This window comes from Hypanus sabinus, chromosome 21, assembly GCF_030144855.1.
Source record: "Hypanus sabinus isolate sHypSab1 chromosome 21, sHypSab1.hap1, whole genome shotgun sequence".
Classification (NCBI taxonomy): Eukaryota; Metazoa; Chordata; class Chondrichthyes; order Myliobatiformes; family Dasyatidae; genus Hypanus; species Hypanus sabinus.
Genome location: NC_082726.1, coordinates 59,109,582 through 59,129,096, shown reverse-complemented (window position 1 = coordinate 59,129,096; position 19,515 = coordinate 59,109,582). Strand labels below are relative to the sequence as shown.

The following is a 19,515-nucleotide window of genomic DNA, read 5'->3' as shown; positions in this document are numbered from 1 at the left end:
TCAAGTAAATATGATGTTGGAGAAGCCCGAGAGACAGCATGGTCAAGGAACTCACACGGTCCACAAAATGCCTCCTTCCACCCACTCGATTTATTTTTGCCAACCAGTATTTTTTCTTTCGCTATGTCCAAAAGCGAAAAGAAATCAATGTCTTTCTCTTTAAACTACCACAAGAGTTGGGCTTGAGGTCTATCCGCCAATCAATGACTTTCAGTGGAACAGAACTGCAGATTACAAAGATAAAATGAACCCGAGAACATTTCTCTCAGCCCCCAGGTTACATTATGAGGTCTCTTACAAAAGGGTTAAAAGTTGAACAGGAATCATTTAACTTTTCAAGGAGAGATGTAGTTGGCGAGCAATTTACGGCCAGGCTAGAAACTTTCTATCCGATAGGATTTTGTTTTACATCGCTCAGAAAAAGAAAGCAGATCTTGAAGATGAGGGTTTTTTTTGCAGAGTTTCAGCTGGATGTTACAATTTACACGAAACTGCCCGCGTAGGCAAGCCGTGCAATAGGGGATCGGGGGCGGCTGGGCTGAGACAGCCGCTCCGCCGCTCGCTCACCCTCACACTCGACTCAAACTTATCGCCCCCCTCCCAAATCAAACGTCTAACTGTCACTTTCCCCAAGACCCCACAGCGGTGGGAACAACAGAGTCTGGTCTTACCTGTCGGCTGCGGCACCGGATGGAAGAGATTTAAGGTTAAATGCCTATACCGTTCTCCCTGCTGGATCTTCCCGCGGCCGGGCGCATTTCCCTCACTGCGCTGCCGCGACTGAAAACACAGCCGGAGCGCGCGCGCGCATCCGCGAGGCGTGGATCCGAGCGGGGCGATTGGCCGCGCCGGCTCGCGCGTATTTCCCTCCCCGTCCTCGCGCGCAACTGGTTTGAGAATGAGTGAGGGTGGGGGGGGGCGACAAAGTGAGGCTGCCGAAGCCGCCCCTCGGAACGGACGTTCCCTGAGGAGAAAATGGGGGTGAATAGGATGGGACAGACGGGATGAAGAGTCAGTACAACAGAGCAATAAAATAAAGCGGAGGAGATATGGAAAGAAGGGCGGTGTAATGAGGCAATAGAATGGAGTGGATATTAAAAGAAGGGAATTGCAGAAAGGGGGGATAGAATGGAGGATAGAAAGAAGGTCAATATAATTAAAAAGGGTAGAATGGAGGGAGGATAAAGAGAAATGGAATGTAAAAGGGACAATAGAATGGAGGGGACACGGAAGAGCAATAGAACAAAGTAATAAAACAGGAGATCTAGAGGGGAATTGCAACAAAATAAAGGGGATTGAATAGGGGCATAGAAAGAAAGGCAAATGTCATGGGTAATAGAATGAAGTAATAAAAGAAAGGAGGCTGAATATAAGGGTACGTGAGGAATAGAGGAGACAGAAGAATGGGGTCAATGGAGTAGACAAATAAAATAGAGGATATATGAAAGGGGTAATATAAAGATACAATAGAATGGGGCAATAGAAAGTAGGAGCAATAAAAAGAGGGGACAAAAACACGAGCAATAGAATGACAATGGAATGAAAGGTAAATAATAGGTATATGGAAATAAGGAAGCAACCAAATAACATAGCAATGGGGTGATAAGAAAGGGTAAAGAGAATAGGGAGATAATATATTGAAGGAGTAATAGAAATAAAGGGCTAAAGAATAGAAAAGAAATAATGGAACAAACAGTGAAGTGAGGCAGTAATAGGATAGACCAATAATTGGGGAAATAGTTGAATGGAAGGGTAGAAAGATTAAGGCACTAGAAAAAAGGGGGTAATAGAATGGCATGCAAGAGAATAGAAGAAAAAGTAAAATGAGAGCAATAAAATAGGATAGCACATTTCAAATCATTTAGTATAATCAGATCCAGATTTTTTTATTAGGAACATTTATGATGGATTAGTCAGGACACCAGGGTTGAATTCTCTGATGCTCAATGAGGCAACATTCACTTCTGTATTGGACAGCAGCTGAGAAGTCTCTGACTTGAACTCTAATTAGAAGGTAAGAACAGTGCCATCTAATTCATAATTAAGAAGAATATTTACTTATTTTCAGAATATATTACTTCCTTCTAACCACCTCCATCACCATCAACCCACATATCACAAAACCTACCTGGCTGGCCAAGATCCTTATATCGATGGAAATATATATAGGAAGCATGGCAATGCAGAAGAAATTGCCCAACTTACTATGCACATCAGGATCTCTCCAGGAAGCCGGTTTGCAATGAATACAGTATAGCTTCAGCGTGATTAACATCCAGTTTCCAGTGCCAAGTTTGTAAAAATAGATGTGTTTTTCATTGTATTCAACCTTTCCCATTGGAATTATTGACATGCTTTTGAGAGAAATAAGAAAACCCACTGAAAGTAAATACAATTTTCTCTTGATATATAAGCTGTTCAATATTTTCACAGGCTCAAAAATAATAAAATAAGTGAATTGCACTCATACTCTTTGCTACAATTTAGTTAACCCTAACTACATTGAAGGTGATGATTATTGGCTCCCAGAATAATAAATATCAAAACACAGGTGCACAAGACACTGGAATTTGATACAAAAAAAATACAGGAAGAGTTCAGTGTGTCAAGAAGCATCTGTGGAGGCAAAGGCGTGGTCAACATTTTGGGAGGAGACACTGCAATAGGAATATTCAAGCACCATCACCACAGCTACCAAGAATGTAGATGCTGATTTGTTCAGGCAAATTAGAGTCATATGTTGGGGTAGAGGGAGCAGTTTGAAGGAAGTAAAACCAAATTGGGATACTTATAAGGGAATGTACAAGCATTAACCTTTAACTGGTGAACAGTTTTCTAAGATTTATTATACAAATATTGGCAGGTAGAGAAATAAAAAGCTGATAATTTGCGAAACCATGGCTCAAAAATGCTTTCAGGACTGCAATGGAAGAAAAATATAACTAAATATTTTCTTGATAATAACAGCTAAACTATTCATCAAAATCCAGGAGAACTATATTCAATGCATTGTATGTGAAGAATTTTTGCATCGAGTGGTTATGATTTAGAATTCTGCCTGCAGATGTAAACACAAGAAATTCTGCAGATGCTGGTAATTCAGAGTAACACACAAAATGAGGAGCTGAGCAGGACAGGCAGCAATAAAGGAGGAAAATTAACAGTCAATGTTTCAGGCTGAGATCCTTCCAGGACTGGAAAAGAAGGGGAAGAAGCCTGAATAAGAAGATGGGGGAAGGGGAAGGAGTACATGCTACCAGGTGATAGATGAAACTGGCTGAAGGGGTAGTTAGATGGACGGGGAGGGGTTGGTGAAAAGCTAGGAGGTGATAGATGGAAAAGATAAAGGGCTGAAGAAGAAGGAATCTGATGGGAAAGGAGAGTGAACCATTGGAGAAAGGGAAAAAGGAGGGACAAGAGAGGGAGATAATAGGCAGGTGAGAAGGGAGGCCATGAGGGGAGGCAAAATTGGGAGTAGAAAATGAGAGAAGGGTAGGGGGTGGGCCTCATTGTTGCAGTAGAGGAGACCATGGACCAAATCATCAAAATGGAATATGTAACTGTGTTGAAACAGGTCTTTCAAAAGGGAAATGGATAAACATTTAAGTAGAAGTAAGTTGTAAGGTAGGAGAGAAAGAGCAGGAAAACAAGACTGGATAGATTTCACAAGAAACCTGTATGGATTAGTGAGCTCCTTCTCTACCATATAGATTCCATGCATCATACATATTATTTAGAAGGAAGAAAAGACCATTGATGAAGTTCCTGCTAGCAAAATATGTCAGATATATTAATCCATCAACTCTGCCATGGATAGTCCCAAGACCAGTTGTGAAAGAAGGAGGATTAGGCATGGGGCTAGCAACCCCATCCCATAAAAACACAGTTCTACAGAATCACCAACAGACGCTTCAAAGACATCAACCTTGGGAGAAGAAGGATACGCAAAGAAGATGGGCTAATCTTGGAGGTAACTTGAGAGAGTGGCCCAGGACTTTGGCAAGCTACCATCTGCGGCCTATGTCCCATTAGGGGTGATGAGCTTAAGAAAGTAACAAGATCAGCAATTGCTGATCTTAGGTTGTACAGCCTGTGCAAATGTTCAAGCATCAAAGCAATGCAAAAAAACTCACCTAATGACTACCTTAGACTACAAAAGACAAATGTAAATTGTGTTGATGTTACTTTTAGTTCTAATATAATATACCCTTTCAAATCTAATAACTCACCTTACAAATAACAGTTGTTAAATGTAAGAAAAGAGAACTAAAATTTCAAGTAATGTTTTCATAACAATGGGCATTGGTGACAATGTTACAGTATTTATGTTGTCCACCTGAGCAGAATTTCTTACAAATCACCTTAATGGTTCAATTCCAAATAACTGTTACATATCAAATATCTATGTCAACTGGCTAATATGATCATAACTATATCAGTATCATCTTGCAATGGGAAAAGATTCTTCCTGATAGCTAGTCAGTAGTTGGATGCCGCAGTAGCATAGTGGTTAACACAACATTATTACAGTTCAGGACATTGCAAATTTTGGAATTCAATTCTGGTGCAGTTCTTTAAGGAGTCTCTGTACGTCCTCCCCATGGAATGCGTGGGATTTCTCTGAGTCCTCAGGTTTCAGATAAGTTAATTGGTCTTTGTAAATTATCTCATCATTAGCTAGGGTTGTGGGGTTTTCGGGGCAATATGGCTCGAAGGGCCAAAAGGACCCACTCTGCACTATATTTGTGGATGGGGGTGGGGGAAAGGCCAAATCATCTCCTATCCTCATGATAATTTCCACACTTGTACAGCCTACCAACATGACGATTTCTGTAAAGAAGAAAAGTCATAGACAAGAAAATGAAATTATCCAAACTAACATGGGTCAGTGCTTTCAGAAACTAAGGAGGAATAAAATTGGTAAAATAAATGTTATTTGAAAAATTACCATGCTGCTTTTTATACCATATCAAGGCAAAACTTCATATGCTTCTCTCTGCAGAATTTAATTTAGCTCATTCAGCCCTGAGTCTGTTCTGCCATTCCATCACGGATGGTTTATTAACCCTCTCAATTCTTTTCTCCTGCTTTCCCCCCGTAACTTTTGACATGATTACTAATCAAGAAATCTATCAATCTCCACTTTAAGTATACCCAATGACTTGGCCTCCACAGCCAACTGTGGCAATGAATTTCACAGATTCACCACCCTCTGGATAAAGAAACTCCTCACCTCTGTTCTAAAGGGGCGTCCTTCTATTCTATGGATCCATCAGCACAGGTGCACCCCAAGGCTGTGTGCTTAGCCCCCTTCTCTACTCATTTTATGTTTATGACTGCGTCTAAGCATTGCTGCAATGCCATATTCAAGTTTGCAGATAAGGCCAAATCAAAGGTGGTGATGAATCTGCATATAGGAGGGAGAATGAAAATCTGGCTGAGTGGTGCCACAACAACAACCTCTTATTCAATGTCAGCAAGACCAAGGAGCTGATTATTAACTTCAGGAGAAGGAAACCAGAGATTCATGAGACAGTCCTTATCAAAAGTTAGAGTAGACAGGGTCAGCAACTTTTAAATTCCTTGGAGTTATAATTTCGGAGGAACTGTCCTGGGCCCAGCATGTAAGTGCAATTACAAAGAAAGCACAACAGTGCCTCTACTTCCTTAAGAATTTGCAAATATTCAATACGGCACCTAAAACATTGACAGACTTCTATAGATGTGTAGTAGAGAGCATATTGACAGGTTGCATCACAGCCTGGTATGGAAATACCAATGCCCTTGTATGGAAAATCCTACAAAAAGTAGTGGATATGGCCCAGTCCATCACAGATAAAACCCTCCCCTCCACTAAGCACATCTGCATGAAGCATTGTCATAGGAAAGCAGCATCCATCATCCTGAACACCCACCACCCAGCAGCACACACAAAATGCTGGTGGAACACAGCAGGCCAGGCAGGATCTATAGGAAGCAGCGCTTCTCCCTATAGATGCTGCCTGGCCTGCAGCGTTCCACCAGCATTTTGTGTGTGCTGCTTGAATTTCCGGCATCTGCAGATTTCCTCGTGTGTACCCATGTGGTGAACTACGTGTGCCTGTCTGGACACGCCCCCTGCTGACTGCTCCTGTGGCTCCACCCGCAGACCCCTGTATAAAGGCGATCTTAGCCTGGGCCCAGCCTCTCAGTCTCCAGGATGTAGTATGATGGTCACTCACTGCTGGTTCCTTCTTCCAGTCAATAAAAGCCGATATCTCCCCATCAACCCACCACCCAAGTCATGTTCTCCTCTCAATGCTGCCATCAGAAAGAAGGTAGAGGAGCCTCAGGACTCACACCACCACCAATCAAAAGAAAATCACAGGAATCAGGATATTTGTTTACTTAGTTTTTCTTTTTTCTCTTTTTTTAGAGAGGAGCTTAGGTGGTTGGACTTGTTCATTTAATGATGTATGCATTCATGTACTTCTTACTTATAACCCATAATGGATTATGTAAACAAACAAAGAATGCTTAATCAAATAATTTATTTACAATATTACTCAAATATTACTGAAATATTAAATACACTATATTCCCCCCTGCTTAGTTATAAACTCTTAACTTAAAAAAACAGGAGAAAATCTGCAGATGCTGGAAATAAAGCAGCACACACAAAGTGCTGGAGGAACTCAGCAGGTCAGGCAGCATCTATGGAAAAGAGTACAGTCAACATTTCAGGTTGAGACCTTTCAACAGGAATGCATCTCAAACATTCAAAGATTCAAGATTCAAAGTGCATTAATTATTGAAGTATGAATGGTGAATGGATCTCCAATCAAACTGTAGTTGTCTCAGCCAATCACAGTCCCACAATGCTGGCCCTCCTTGTTTTACCACAAACAAGCACATTGTGGCCTGCTGGTTCCTGAATTTCAATGTAACAAATGTAATTTCCACAGGAATGAAATTTCCCCAGTACAAGTTCTCAGTTGGATATTTGCAAGGTTCAATTCAGTATCTTCAAAATGCCATTCAAACTTTTAACTGAAATTGCTGAGCTGGTGTCTAATTCCATTTCAATTAATTTGCCATTTACTCATTTACTTCTGGTCTAAGCCATATTGCTTGTCTCTTGTTAGTTTTCACATTTGAAACCCAAGGCTACCCAGCACTATCACTCTCATTATCAGATTTTTCATCAACAGCATGCAGATTAGTGCTCTTTTTGAAACTGCAACTTTTATCTTTTTCTCTTTCCTGTGCAGTCCATTTATTTTTGTCTGCCCAACGTGCTCTTTGTTTGTGTCCTACTTTATTGCATTTTCTGCAAGTTTCACCTTTAAACTTACATTGGTCTCAAGTACATGAGCCCCTGCCACAATAGTAACACAATTTGTTCAGCCTGAAAGGTTTCTGTCTAGACATTGTAATTTTGTTCACAGTCACTTTCATTCCTGACTTCAGCTCAATTGCACCTCTGGCTGTTGTTTCCATTGATATAGTGATTTCAACTGCTCTTTTAAATGTGAGTGGTTCTTCAGTTAAAATCCATTTTTGAATACTTTAATCTGAGGTGCTACAAACTAAATGATCTCACAGTGCATCATTAAGCCGATCACTGAACTGAACATGCTCAGACAATTTCTTCAATTCAGTCATGTAAGCTGAAATGGACTCCCCTTCCTTTTGATTCTGCCTACAAATCAATAATAGTTATAGTTGATTCTGCAATCAACAACAGTTTTGGTTCTGAATGTTCTTCCATTACATTCACAATATCAGCAAAGCTCATTTTGGTTGGAGCAGTAAACTTCCAAGTGAAAGGTGTGCTTTTCCATCCATTGCACTCAGCAGCACTAGCACTAGTTTTTCATGTACTATTTCATCTCCTTCAAAGTACTGCTCAATTTGTTTAGTGTAGTCATCCATTTATCTGTTGTGCAAGGAACTTGTCCATCTTTCCAATGTAGCCAGCAATTTCTGCTTTCATTATTATTATTATCATCATCATCATCATTATCATCATCATTATCATCATAACCCAGTACTCACAGTTAATGAATCCATGGCTTGTTAACTTCATCCAGCTTTTGCCTATTTTTAAAAGTTGACCGTCTGTCTCTCCTTCAGAAAAAGAAAGTGCTGTACTTCAACAGGTAGGCAGTCATCTCAGGTTCATTTTAAAACTTCCTCATCGTTACCATTATACTTTGTAACTCCAGATACAAATCAAAAGAAAACCATAGGAGCCAGGATATTTGTCTACTGAGCTTTTCATTTCTCTTTTTTTTAGTGAGGCACTCACAGGTGACGTGATCTATGCCATTTGCATACTTCTTACACATTACAGTTCAAGAGGGCAAGAATATAAAAACAAGGATGTAACGTTGAGACTTTGAGACTTTATAAAACACTGATGAGGCCTCACTTGGAGTATTGTGAGTAGTTTTGGGCCCCTGTTAGAAAGGATGTGCTGAAACTGAAGAGGGTTCAAAGGAGGTTCATGAAAATGATTCCAGGATTAAATGGCTTGTACTATTAAGAATGTTTGATGGCTCTAGGCTTCTGCTCACTGGAATTCAGAAGAATGAGGGGTGACCTAATTGAAACTTATTGATGGTGAAAGGCCTTGATAGAGTGCATGTGGAGAGGATGTTTCCTCTGGTGAGATTGTCTAAGACCAGAGGACACAACCTCAGAATAGAGGGGCATCCTTTTAGAGTGGAGATGAGGAGAGTGGTGAATCTGTGGAATTTGTTGCCACAGGCATCTGTGGAGGCCAAGTCATTATGTATATTAAGGCAGAGGTTGATAGATTCTTGATGGGTCAGGGCACAAAGGGATACAGGGAGAAGGCAGGATTGGTGCTGAAAGGAAAAATGAATCAGGCATGATGAAATGGTGGAGCAGGCTCAATGAAACAAATGGCCTAATTCTTCTCCTATATCTTACGGTCTTATAACCCATAATGAATTATGTAAACAAACAAAGAATGCTTAATCAAATGATATTTTTACAGTATTACACAAATATTAATAAAATATTAAATACACTACAATAACAACAGTTCCAGTGATCTTCAAGCAACACACACAAAATGCTGGTGGAACGCAGCAGGCCAGGCAGCATCTATAGGAAGAAGCACTGTGGACGTTTCGGGCCAAGACCCTTCATCAAGACTAACTGAAATGAAAGATAGTAAGAGCTATGCTGCCTGGCCTGCTGCGTTCCACCAGCATTTTGTGTGTGTTGCTTGAATTTCCAGCATCTGCAGATTTCCTCGCGTTTCCAGTGATGTTCAGCAGTTTGCCGAAGAGATATCATATGCATATCATTTACTGACATATTAGATATACATATACCATAAATAATTAACTCTTTGATGCACAATCTGTGTCTAATTTATGTCTATTGATAATGTACCTGAGGAACACTACAGAATTTTTTTCAATCTGGTCCCTTCAGGAATAACAACTCTTTGCTTTTTGTTACAATATTTGCCTAATTTCTACATATCATATTAATATGAGTGTTACCGCTGGGTTCGTTTGTCAAAAGATCTTTTCAGAATGGCTGGTCTCAGTGTAATGCTAAAGCTACACAGCCACAACTTACATTAGTGAATTGCTTTTAACACAGTAGGAAGATACTTTGTACAAGTTTTATCACATTGACTTTGCCACCTGAGGGTCTGGTAGCATTGAGATTGTTATTGGTCTAACAGCAAGAAGTCTGGATAATTGATCTGGCGACACATGTTTGAGTCCTTCAGTGTTAGCTGGGGAATTAAATAAAACTGTAATTTAAAAAGGCAGTATCACTAAGAACAATCACAAAGGCACTGGATTGGAATAAGAAACAGCTGGCCAATAGTATCCTAGAGGAAAGGAAATTTTCTCTCCTTTTATATTCCAGACCCAACAGCATGGCTGCCTGCAAACCACTCAATTTACAGATGAAGCAGGGATGGATAATAATTGCCAGCCAGAACTGATAATAGTGAGTTGATGAACAAGATTTTAGTTTTCAATCTCGATCTGTGCTGAGTTTCTGATCACAGAATAAAAATTTTTTTATTTAAATACTGCCTTCTGAAAGTATTTTGTATCCAAATAAATAAATATTTTAAATTGTCACTGTTTCAATGTAGGAAATAATAGCAGTAAGTGATAGGTTGTACATACCAAGTTCTCAGGAAGAGCAATGTGCTAAATACTAGAAAATCTGTTTTTAATTATATGAATTACAGGATAAGTTATTACTGGCCAGGACGCCAGGGAGAACCCTTCTCTTTCTTCAAAGCAGAATGATAATGCATCAGATAGCAATACTGCCTCATAACTCTGGGGACCTCAGTTTGATTCTGACCTTGAAAGGAGTCCGTGTGGAGATTGCATGTTGTCCCCATGACCATGAGATTCTATTGGGTGCTCCATTGGGGATCCTCATTTCTAAAGATTAACTACTGTAAATTAATTTGTAAGTAATTCTTGGTGTAAGGAAGTGGCAAGAGTAGTCAAAAGGAAGTTAATGCATGAGGAAATATAAAGAACAGGATTATAAGAGAAAGAAAATTAAAGATTAGCTTTATTTCTCACATATCCGTATATACCTTGGTGCCTAAGACTTGTGCATAATACTGTATTAATCTTATATATTGCACTGTACTGCTGCCACAAAAAGAAATTTCATGACATATGTAAGTGATGATAAACCTGATTCTGATACTGGTCTCTATTGTGGACTGACAGTGGGAAGGAGGCAGGGAGAGGGGAATCATGAATGGGAAAAGGGGAAGGAGAGGGAAGCATTGGAGAGGCATTCCAATACTATAATAAACCAATTATTAGGAATCAAATGACCTTGTCTGCTGTCACAAGGCTGGATGTGTCTATATCTGCACCACCTCCCAACCCTAGCACACCTTCTGTGCCACCTACCCCACACCCCTCCCGCAATACTCTACCCTCACCATTCCCAACATCCTTCGCTCCCACTAGATTTCCAACTTACTAACCCTGACCCTAACCCGAACTATTTGTCTTTGGAATGTGGGAGAAAACCAGAGCACCTGGAGAAAACTTGTGTGATCATGGGAAGAATGTATAAACTCCTTTCAGATGGCAGTGCAAATTGAACCCTGATCACTGGCGCTGTAAAACAGTTATGCTAACCTTTGCATTACCAGGCCAACTCTATACTGTATGTACCTATGGGAAATAAGAGTAATTGAATAGCTCTGCTGAGAGCTTGTGAAACTTGATGGGTGGAATGGCCACCACCAGTATAGTAATAAGTAAAACGTTGACAGAGAACTTTTAATATCCATCTGAGAACTTCAGCAAGTACCTTAGCTGCAAGATTAAGCCTCCAGCAGTGTGGCAATCCCTCAATGCAACACGGTATTGGCAGCATAAATTTAGGTAATGTTTCAAGTCTCTAAAAAAGGCTTTAAATATTCAACCTTGCATCTCAGAGGTAAGAATGCTGTCAACTGGGCCATGAGTGACACAATGAGCACTATCATTATTGAACTTAGTATTGAAGAGGAAAAAATAAAAAGTAGCTAATGCGTCTGCTTTATTACTTATGAAAAGTCAAATTTGCAGAATTTTTCATAGAGAATATGTGAGCTGGTCCTGTTCAGCCAATATACTGTCTATAATCATTGAGAAAGTGGACAAAATACATGATTAAATTGGGCCCTGATACACTGTGGTTGTACAGCCTAATATCACTTTATGCTTCATCTCACATTTGAAATATGTGCACTTGTATAAGATATGGGGCAATCAATATCCATAAATCATTTTTCCAGCAATGATTTACCATCGATCTTCAAAAAGATGATGAAAATGAGTCCATCTAAAAAATCCACCAGTTAAATAGATCAGTACCTACAATATTCCCATGTGGGAGAAGCTGATTTTTAACTGCATAAATCAGTTACTACAGTACAGTATCATTTTTAGTTTATAGCATGTCTGAAATGTTTACTAAAAAAGAGAATGTGCCTTTATAGAGCACTTTTAACAACCTCATGGCATTCCCATCTCTCACAGCTAATTAATTACATTTGAAGGGTGATCAATGCTATATTAAAGGGATGGGTTTTAGCCAGTTTCTGCACATTCAATTTCAAGCAAGCAACTGGACATGACCAGAGAATGAAAAAGTATCCAAGGCATCTCAGTATAGAAGGTTACATATACATGCTATATCCCTATATACATTCAAGCTCCCATAATATGCATATATTTCATTCCTACAAATGACAGAACTAGTTCTCTCTTTCTGTCTCTCTCACTCCCTCCATTTAGGAATTGTTACTTTCAATCAGTCTTGTGTGTTGATATCATTTATTACAACACTGGAGGTAAGGGTACCACATCGAGTTTTTTTGTGTGTTTTCTGACTTACGAACAAAATTGACCAATTTTTGACTGTAAAAAAATGGTGTAAGAAAGGAAAACATTCATTACCTGGGTACAGCCTTGATCTTTAAGAAATCAGCCACTTAAAGGAAGGAATAATATAATTCAAGAGTTTCTAGTATTAATTGTCATAAGGAATTTTATGGTTTGAGGAGTGAATTATTTTTGAACAATAGCTGACAATATAATTTAATATAGCTTCCATCAGAGTTTGGGTATCGATTTTAACCAATGTTTCGAAGACAAACTCTGCCATCTTCATCACCATTCTTTCAACCTATGTTTCATGACAAACTCTGCCAATTGAAGAAACAATTATATTCTTCTAAGTCACAATGGTGTGTGACTTTGACCAGAACTTCCAGGTAGTAGAAGTCACAAATTTGGTAAATGTAGTCCGAATGTGGTGGCAGAATCCAGGCCCAGAGTGTATTGATGTGACAGGGCCTGGGTCTTAGAGCAAGGAGCGACCCAATATTTGAAAATTTTAAACGCAAGACTGGATGGATTGGGTGTCAGGACCAGAGATGAGGACTGGGCTAGTTCTGCTCACTGCTCTGCAATATTTACTCTGCTCTTCACTAGGCTGAGGCTGCAGGCCTGCTCCAGTTGCTCCGGGCTTCATATTTGTGAGCTCTGTGACCTGCTGTAAGATGAACTAAATCCGAGGCTGTGGGCCTGCTCTGGCTGTTCCAGACATCATGTCTATGACTCACTTTTGTTCTGAATGCTGTTGTTTGCTTCTATTTGTGGTTTTTCTCTCTCTTTCTCTGCACACTGGGTGTTGGTTGGTCTATTTATGGATTCATTAGTGTTTCTTGTTTTGTGGCTGTCTGTAAAGAGATGAATCTCAAAATTGTGTAATATATACATAGTTAAGTAATAAATGTACTTTGAACTTTGAATATTCACAGCAAGATGTAATAGTGCCACTTGTAATTGGTACTCATTTGGAGTAATAACAGGTAAAAGAAAGATGCTGAATCACATACCCTGGGTCTATTCTATAAAACTAATATTCTCCTTAAACAGTACTGTGCAAAGTCTTATGCACATATTTATAGCTAAGGTACCTAAGGCTTTTGCATAGCTCTCTATTTGTCAACATGGAGTGGAGAGCGAGCAAGTTTGTAAATCTGGTAGAAGCAAAGGATGTTGGGGATGGCGAGGGTGGAGTGCCGCGGAAGGGGTATAGGACAGGTGGCAGAGAAGGAGTGCTGAGGCAGTGGGTGGCACACTGCAGACACACACAACCCTGAGACAACAAGCATAGGTACTTGATTCCAAACAATTTGTTTATTGATCGTTACAGAATGCCTCTCTGGTGCTTGTCACTCCCTCCCCTCTCCCTTCCCCTTTTCTCAACCACTATTCCCCTCTCCCTACCTCCTTCCCACTTACAGTCCACATTAGAGACCTATATCAGAATCAGGTTTATCATCACTCACTTATGTCATGAATTTTTTTTTGTGGCGGCGGTACTGTGCAATGCATAGAATTACTACAGTACTGTGCAAAAGGCTTGGGCATCCTAGCTCTATCTATCTATCTATCTATATATATATATATGTGCCTAAGACTTTTGCATAATACTGTACATCAGTCTTAAGTTTAACTAATGTAGTTAAGCTAACAGATATCAGCAATTATAATGGCCAGGATGGTCCAGGATACAACCAATATCTTTCCATATAGTATTGTTACCCCTGAATCAAAAATTCATTGCAAACTGATCATGAAGTGATGCAAAATGAACAATCCATCAAAATGCACCCAGTAATGAGTCAACAATACCGTGTCAGGGAAAGGGGTGCAGTGAATTGGCCTGAGGGAACTCAAATCCAAAATGTACTGACTTGCTCAGTATGGTAAAAATGGTTTATATAAGAAAATAAATTACAAAGGTTTTGTATTTATGTAGCATCCTTCATATCCTCAGGATGGAATCATAATTTATCCCTCACAAAATGCTGTATTTTGATTGGGTGTCACAAACACTCCATTTTGTAATACAACAATGAAATTCCTCTCAGCCTGAAATGTCAACTCTTTATTTCTTTCCACAGATACTGCCTGACCTGCTGAGTTCTTCCAGGATTTAGTGTGTGTTGCTCTGGATTTCCAGCATCTGCAGATTCTCTTGTGTTAATGAAATTTCCACTACTGCCTATATTCAGTTCTGCTTTCTTGCTAAATATGAACCATACTGTTTGTGAAACCTAATATTACAGCAAAAATGCTTTTGGTATTAACATGAAATACTTCAACATAACATAAATCTCTCCCTTTAATCAATTGCAGAATTATTTCAGCATAAATGGACTAACTACGTAAAGCAATCTCTCATCCTTTTCCATACCCCTACAAATTTTTTCCTTTGTTACTGATTCAACCTCCCACTGAAATCTACTGTTTAATCTGCTTCTACTAAGAGGGCTTGTTGTGGTTTCAAGGTTTGCATGCCTCAAAGACCCAGAGAACTATGTCAGCTGGAGTCAGGGCCTTGTGCTTTGGCTCTTGATAAGTTCACCCATGCCAAACAGGTGAAAGGTAGAGACAATTCTAAGAGAGAATCACTGGTTCTCCAAATTCAGGGGTTCAGCTCGGGACTAACAACCCTGTTACAGAGGGATGTTAATAAGCTGTGTAAGTGGGCTGTGTAATGGAGTTTAATTTGGTTAAGGGCAATGTGTTGCATTTTGGGAAAACAAAAGGACTTTCACAGTAAACAGTAGAGCCATGGGAGTGTTGTAGAACAAAGGAACATAGGGCATGGTTCCCTGCAAGAAGTGTCACGAGTAGACAGGCTGGTGTATTAAGTACAGAAGTTGGGATACTATGTTGCAGTTATACAAGTCACTGGTGACTTTGCATTTGGAATACTATATTCAGTTTTAGTAACTCTGCTGTAAAAAAAGGTCTCATGAAGCTCGAAAGAGTGCAGAGGATATAGACCATGTGGAGAGCAAATGGGATTAGTTTAAAATGGCATTGTGGTTGTCACAGATATCAAACAGCTTGTTCCCGTTCTGTTCGATATACTACCTAGATCTCTCTGTACTTGGACCGATTATAAAATATTTATAATTTTCCATAGATCCTGTCTGACCTGCTGTTCCTCCAACATTTTGAGTATGTGTGTTGTCTTAATTTATATTCTTCCTACCAAATCCAACTCGTCTCATTTTTCTGCATTAATCTGCATCGACATGTTTGATCTATTACCTTTAAGTTTTACATCATTTGGAAATGTTGCCTCGCTCTTTATATTACCCTTGTGATAGTAACACAATATGAAAAAACAAAATCATTTTTGGGCCACCACTACACAAGTACACGAAGTTTATAAAGTAATTCAAAACACAAACACGATCTCCTGTCCGCCATTCTCACTGCAGTATACCATGCATCTTGGGAACGTAGTCTTTCAAAAACTTTCCCACCGTTCTTAAACTGAGCCAAAGAAGACTATTTAACTACAACCCCCGATAGCCTTCGCGGTGAGCTGGTTAAAAGACATTATTGATAGTTCTACCGCCAACATCAAAGAATCCATCTGCTATTTCAAGTGCAAGTTTAATATTTAAAAAAATCACACACATGAAATTTTAAAATGATCAAAGTTTCAGTAAAATCTAATTTAACGCTGAATGAAATTTATTTCTGACATTTCAGCGGGCTTGCGGTTGACAGTTGAAAGTAGTTCCGCCTTCCTCCACTCGTACGAAGTGACTTTGCAGTTGCGGTCTTGGTGAAGCGGCACTGAAGGGCTTCACGCCATTTTGTTCATTTGTGGAACCCCCCCTCTAAGGAGAAGAGTGCAGCCAATAGTTGGAGGGCGGGCGGCCGGCCCTCTCGCAGGTCAGTGTGAGCAGGGGAGTGGGTGCTTCCGCAGTAATGTCCTGAGCTGTTTCTAAACTTTGTTTTTAAAAACAAACCTGACGTTCTTTCATCAGAGAGGGGCTGGGAAGGGAATCCCATTAATTGTCAAATTCAGTTTCTTCCAAATATATGATTTTAGCTTCAAAGTTATTTATTTTCCTTTTTGCTCTGATTTTGTATTTCTGCGTTTTATTACGCACTGTTCTGAAACCTTGTCCTTTTATACTTATGATTCTGACAGTCACTACGAGGCCAGCATTTATTGCCCATCCTTCAAGATGGAGGTGGTTTTGAGTTTTTTTCCCTGAACAGCTGTGGTCAATATGTTGAAGGTGCTTTCATGGCAATCTGGGGCTAGGAGTTTCAGGTTTAGATCAGAATTAATAGAAGACTAGCAAAATATATTTCTAAATCAGTATGCTGTGTTACTTGTAGGAGATCTGGTGTTCTTAATCACTGGTGTCTTGCAGCCTTTTTGATGGAGGAGGGCATTGACCTTTTCTATGGAAGTTGTTCAGTACACACCTGGTGATCATGGACTACTTGGCAACTTGATCAGATCGGATGATAGCTGATGTAGCAACAACAGCCTTAGTAATGCTTACTTGACTGCGAGAATAACTCAATGCAGTAGTGGCAAATCTTTCCAGTGTGGCTTTTGGTCCATTTGACAGAATGATCTCGCTCTTGCTTTCTGGCTTGCCTGTGCACTTCAGATTAATGAAAGTGCAGTTTAATAGAGTTTGGATCTGATTTTGATGTTGTTTGCCCTCTGTGATCTGCTCGTTTGCCATGTTAGAAGTTGGCTCACTTAAGAGGACATTTATCTGCATTTACACGTAATGTATGCAACTGACTGGACAATATGGTGGCAGTGGTCAAAGCAGTATTGAGTAGTATGCTCTTCAGATGTAGCTAACTGCATCTAAGTTGTAAAGGTAAAAAATATATACTGTAATTAACCATGAGATCGCAATGATTATGCTGACATAGTCCTTTAAGCATTTTGTGTTTTTTAGTGGAAAAGAAGAACCAATACAAAACAATCTGGAATTTTAAAAAATAATCGTGAGTCTTTGGTTATTGAATAGCAGTGAATGTTTGAAGTAAGATGTCAAATTTTACTTTCAGTACATGCAAGATGTTTCCTCAAATTGATGCATGAAAACTCAAGGACATTGTTAGGTTTGTGTAGTTGGTTCATTTATAACTTTGCATCCATTGTGGGGATGAAATACACTTGAAACGTAGGGAGCTTCAACAAGGTGTATCTAGTTTTATTTTACAGACACATCTGCATTAATAATGACATAAATGATGTTGCACATATTTACAGACACTACACTTTTTCCTTCTGTTGTAGAACAACTAATTATTAGTCATCATCTGCTAGGGTAATACCTAAAGAGAAGATTTATGAATTCTTAAATATCTTATAGTTTTTCAAGACTCCTTTATGCAGAGCACATTTTTCCAAGCCATCCTTACCTCTTACAGCCAATTTCTCTTTAGCAGTGTTCTTCTGTTCACCTAATCTGCTGCTGTAATTGGTTGCTTGGCCTTTTCCCCATTGCAAAGGACAACATGTTCCATTTGTATTAATGTTTTCAGAGTCTTGCCAGAATATCTTCTAACTTTAATGAGCTACTTTATATGCTGGTGATTGGGATCCTTTCCTATGAAGGAGGAGTTAACAACTATATCAATATTAACTCAATGCTTTGATTATTTGTCTTGAATTTTATTTTGAAAGTGCTTTCTTTTTGATCTGTTAAATGTCTAATGACATATAAGCTCTGTAAAATGCATTCCGTCTCAGTATGTATTTAATCTCTTATCCATGTTGATGTTAGTTGACCTCCCTCTACACATTTACCTCAACTATGCATAGAAAAAAAAAGTACTTCCGAAGTTAAATTCAGACTAATAATCAGGGAGCCCCCAAGAGGATCACAACCTTGCCGTAGGGTTTGGAGGCTCATGTGTTTCAATGACCTGGAGAACTACGTTGGTTGGAGTCAGTGCCTTGTGCTTTGGTTCTTGGTGGGGTCACCCATGTCAAACAGATCAAAGGGTAGAGGCCAGACTAAGAGTGGTCCAGCAGTCCTCCAGGTTTTGGTGTTCAGCTCAAGGCTAACAACCCTGACTTGTCAAAAACAATCGTTACAAAAACAGCAATGAGAATCCTGCTATACAGACAGATGGAGGACATTCATTGCTGCCCTAAGCTCCAGCGGCATAACGGGCAACAAGTAAGAAACAATTCAGGGAGGTCAACATAACATCAGCCTTGAATTATCATGGATACAGTAGCTGTTGATTGCTCAGAAATGGACTCTTTTGTATTTCTTTATTTTCCTGTGGATGCTGCAAGAAAGTTAATCTCAAGGTTGTACAATTTATCATAAATATACTTGAAAAAAAATTTACTTTGAACAAATCACCAGAAGGTGCCATCACCAAGCAGTGTATTAAAGTTTAGAATGTATTCTGGCAAGACCCTAAAATCATTAGTACAAATGTAGCATGGATTTTTTTTTCACTGTTATAGTTTTATTATTCCTATTTGGACCCTGTTTGACTGCCTCTGCTTATTTTAGCCCTGCTTTGCTTGGCCCTGAATACAGAGATGATGATGTGCTGTGTTCCCTCCAGTTAAAACATCTTGCTGCTTTGAACTGACAAACGTGTTCAGAATGATTGCAAAGGCAGCAGACTTTCCCACCAGACCCTTTTCATGGTAGTAGTGCTCAAGTGGCCTGGACTCAATGAAAGAGCCACTGCCAATACCCCCCTCTTGGTCTATATACATTGAACATTCAGTGCCAGATGACATTCTTGCACTCTTTTAAGAGGCTGTTTTCATAGATGTACAGTGTACTCTCAGCTATCCGGCATCTGTGAGAATGGGGGTGGGGTGCTAATTGCATAGGAACTGCACCAAAAAAATCATACGGTAGTATTCTATACACAAACCTTTAAATAAATTGTCAAAATTCTGTCATTTCCTTACAATATTTTACAATGCATCTCTATATTTTAAGGCTAAACATTATTATTGTAAAAAGCTTCAAAAATAAATCAGATAATGAATTTCTGCACTCACCATTATGTAAAGCAGCAACATCCCCCTCAAAGGTTTGGCAGTCACCTACTGCTGTACGACCCTTGTGTATTAATGTCTTTCCACATTTTTATTTCCTTAAATCTTGAA

General features: G+C 39.4%; 2 protein-coding genes and 1 long non-coding RNA gene across 5 annotated transcripts in view; 2 read left to right on the top strand and 1 right to left on the bottom strand.

The window, feature by feature from the left end:
* peak1 (pseudopodium-enriched atypical kinase 1) overlaps window positions 1-779 on the bottom strand; it is a 241,236-nt gene extending 240,457 nt beyond the window's left edge. The window contains exon 1 of one of the 2 annotated variants that reach the window (XM_059946658.1): window positions 672-779. The gene's annotated coding sequence lies outside the window, so the exon portion shown is untranslated. The remainder of the gene's footprint in view (window positions 1-671) is intronic. The other variant, XM_059946659.1, reaches the window with a different exon arrangement.
* A 153-nt stretch (window positions 780-932) lies between these two features.
* On the top strand, window positions 933-14,811 carry LOC132379098 (uncharacterized). The gene is made up of 3 exons (XR_009507293.1): window positions 933-2,014; window positions 9,901-9,984; window positions 14,486-14,811. It is a non-coding gene; the product is annotated as an uncharacterized LOC132379098 (long non-coding RNA).
* A 1,283-nt stretch (window positions 14,812-16,094) lies between these two features.
* Window positions 16,095-19,515, top strand: part of hmg20a (high mobility group 20A) — a 75,349-nt gene continuing 71,928 nt past the window's right edge. Inside the window, exon 1 of one of the 2 annotated variants that reach the window (XM_059946661.1) lies at window positions 16,095-16,280. The gene's annotated coding sequence lies outside the window, so the exon portion shown is untranslated. The remainder of the gene's footprint in view (window positions 16,281-19,515) is intronic. The other variant, XM_059946660.1, reaches the window with a different exon arrangement.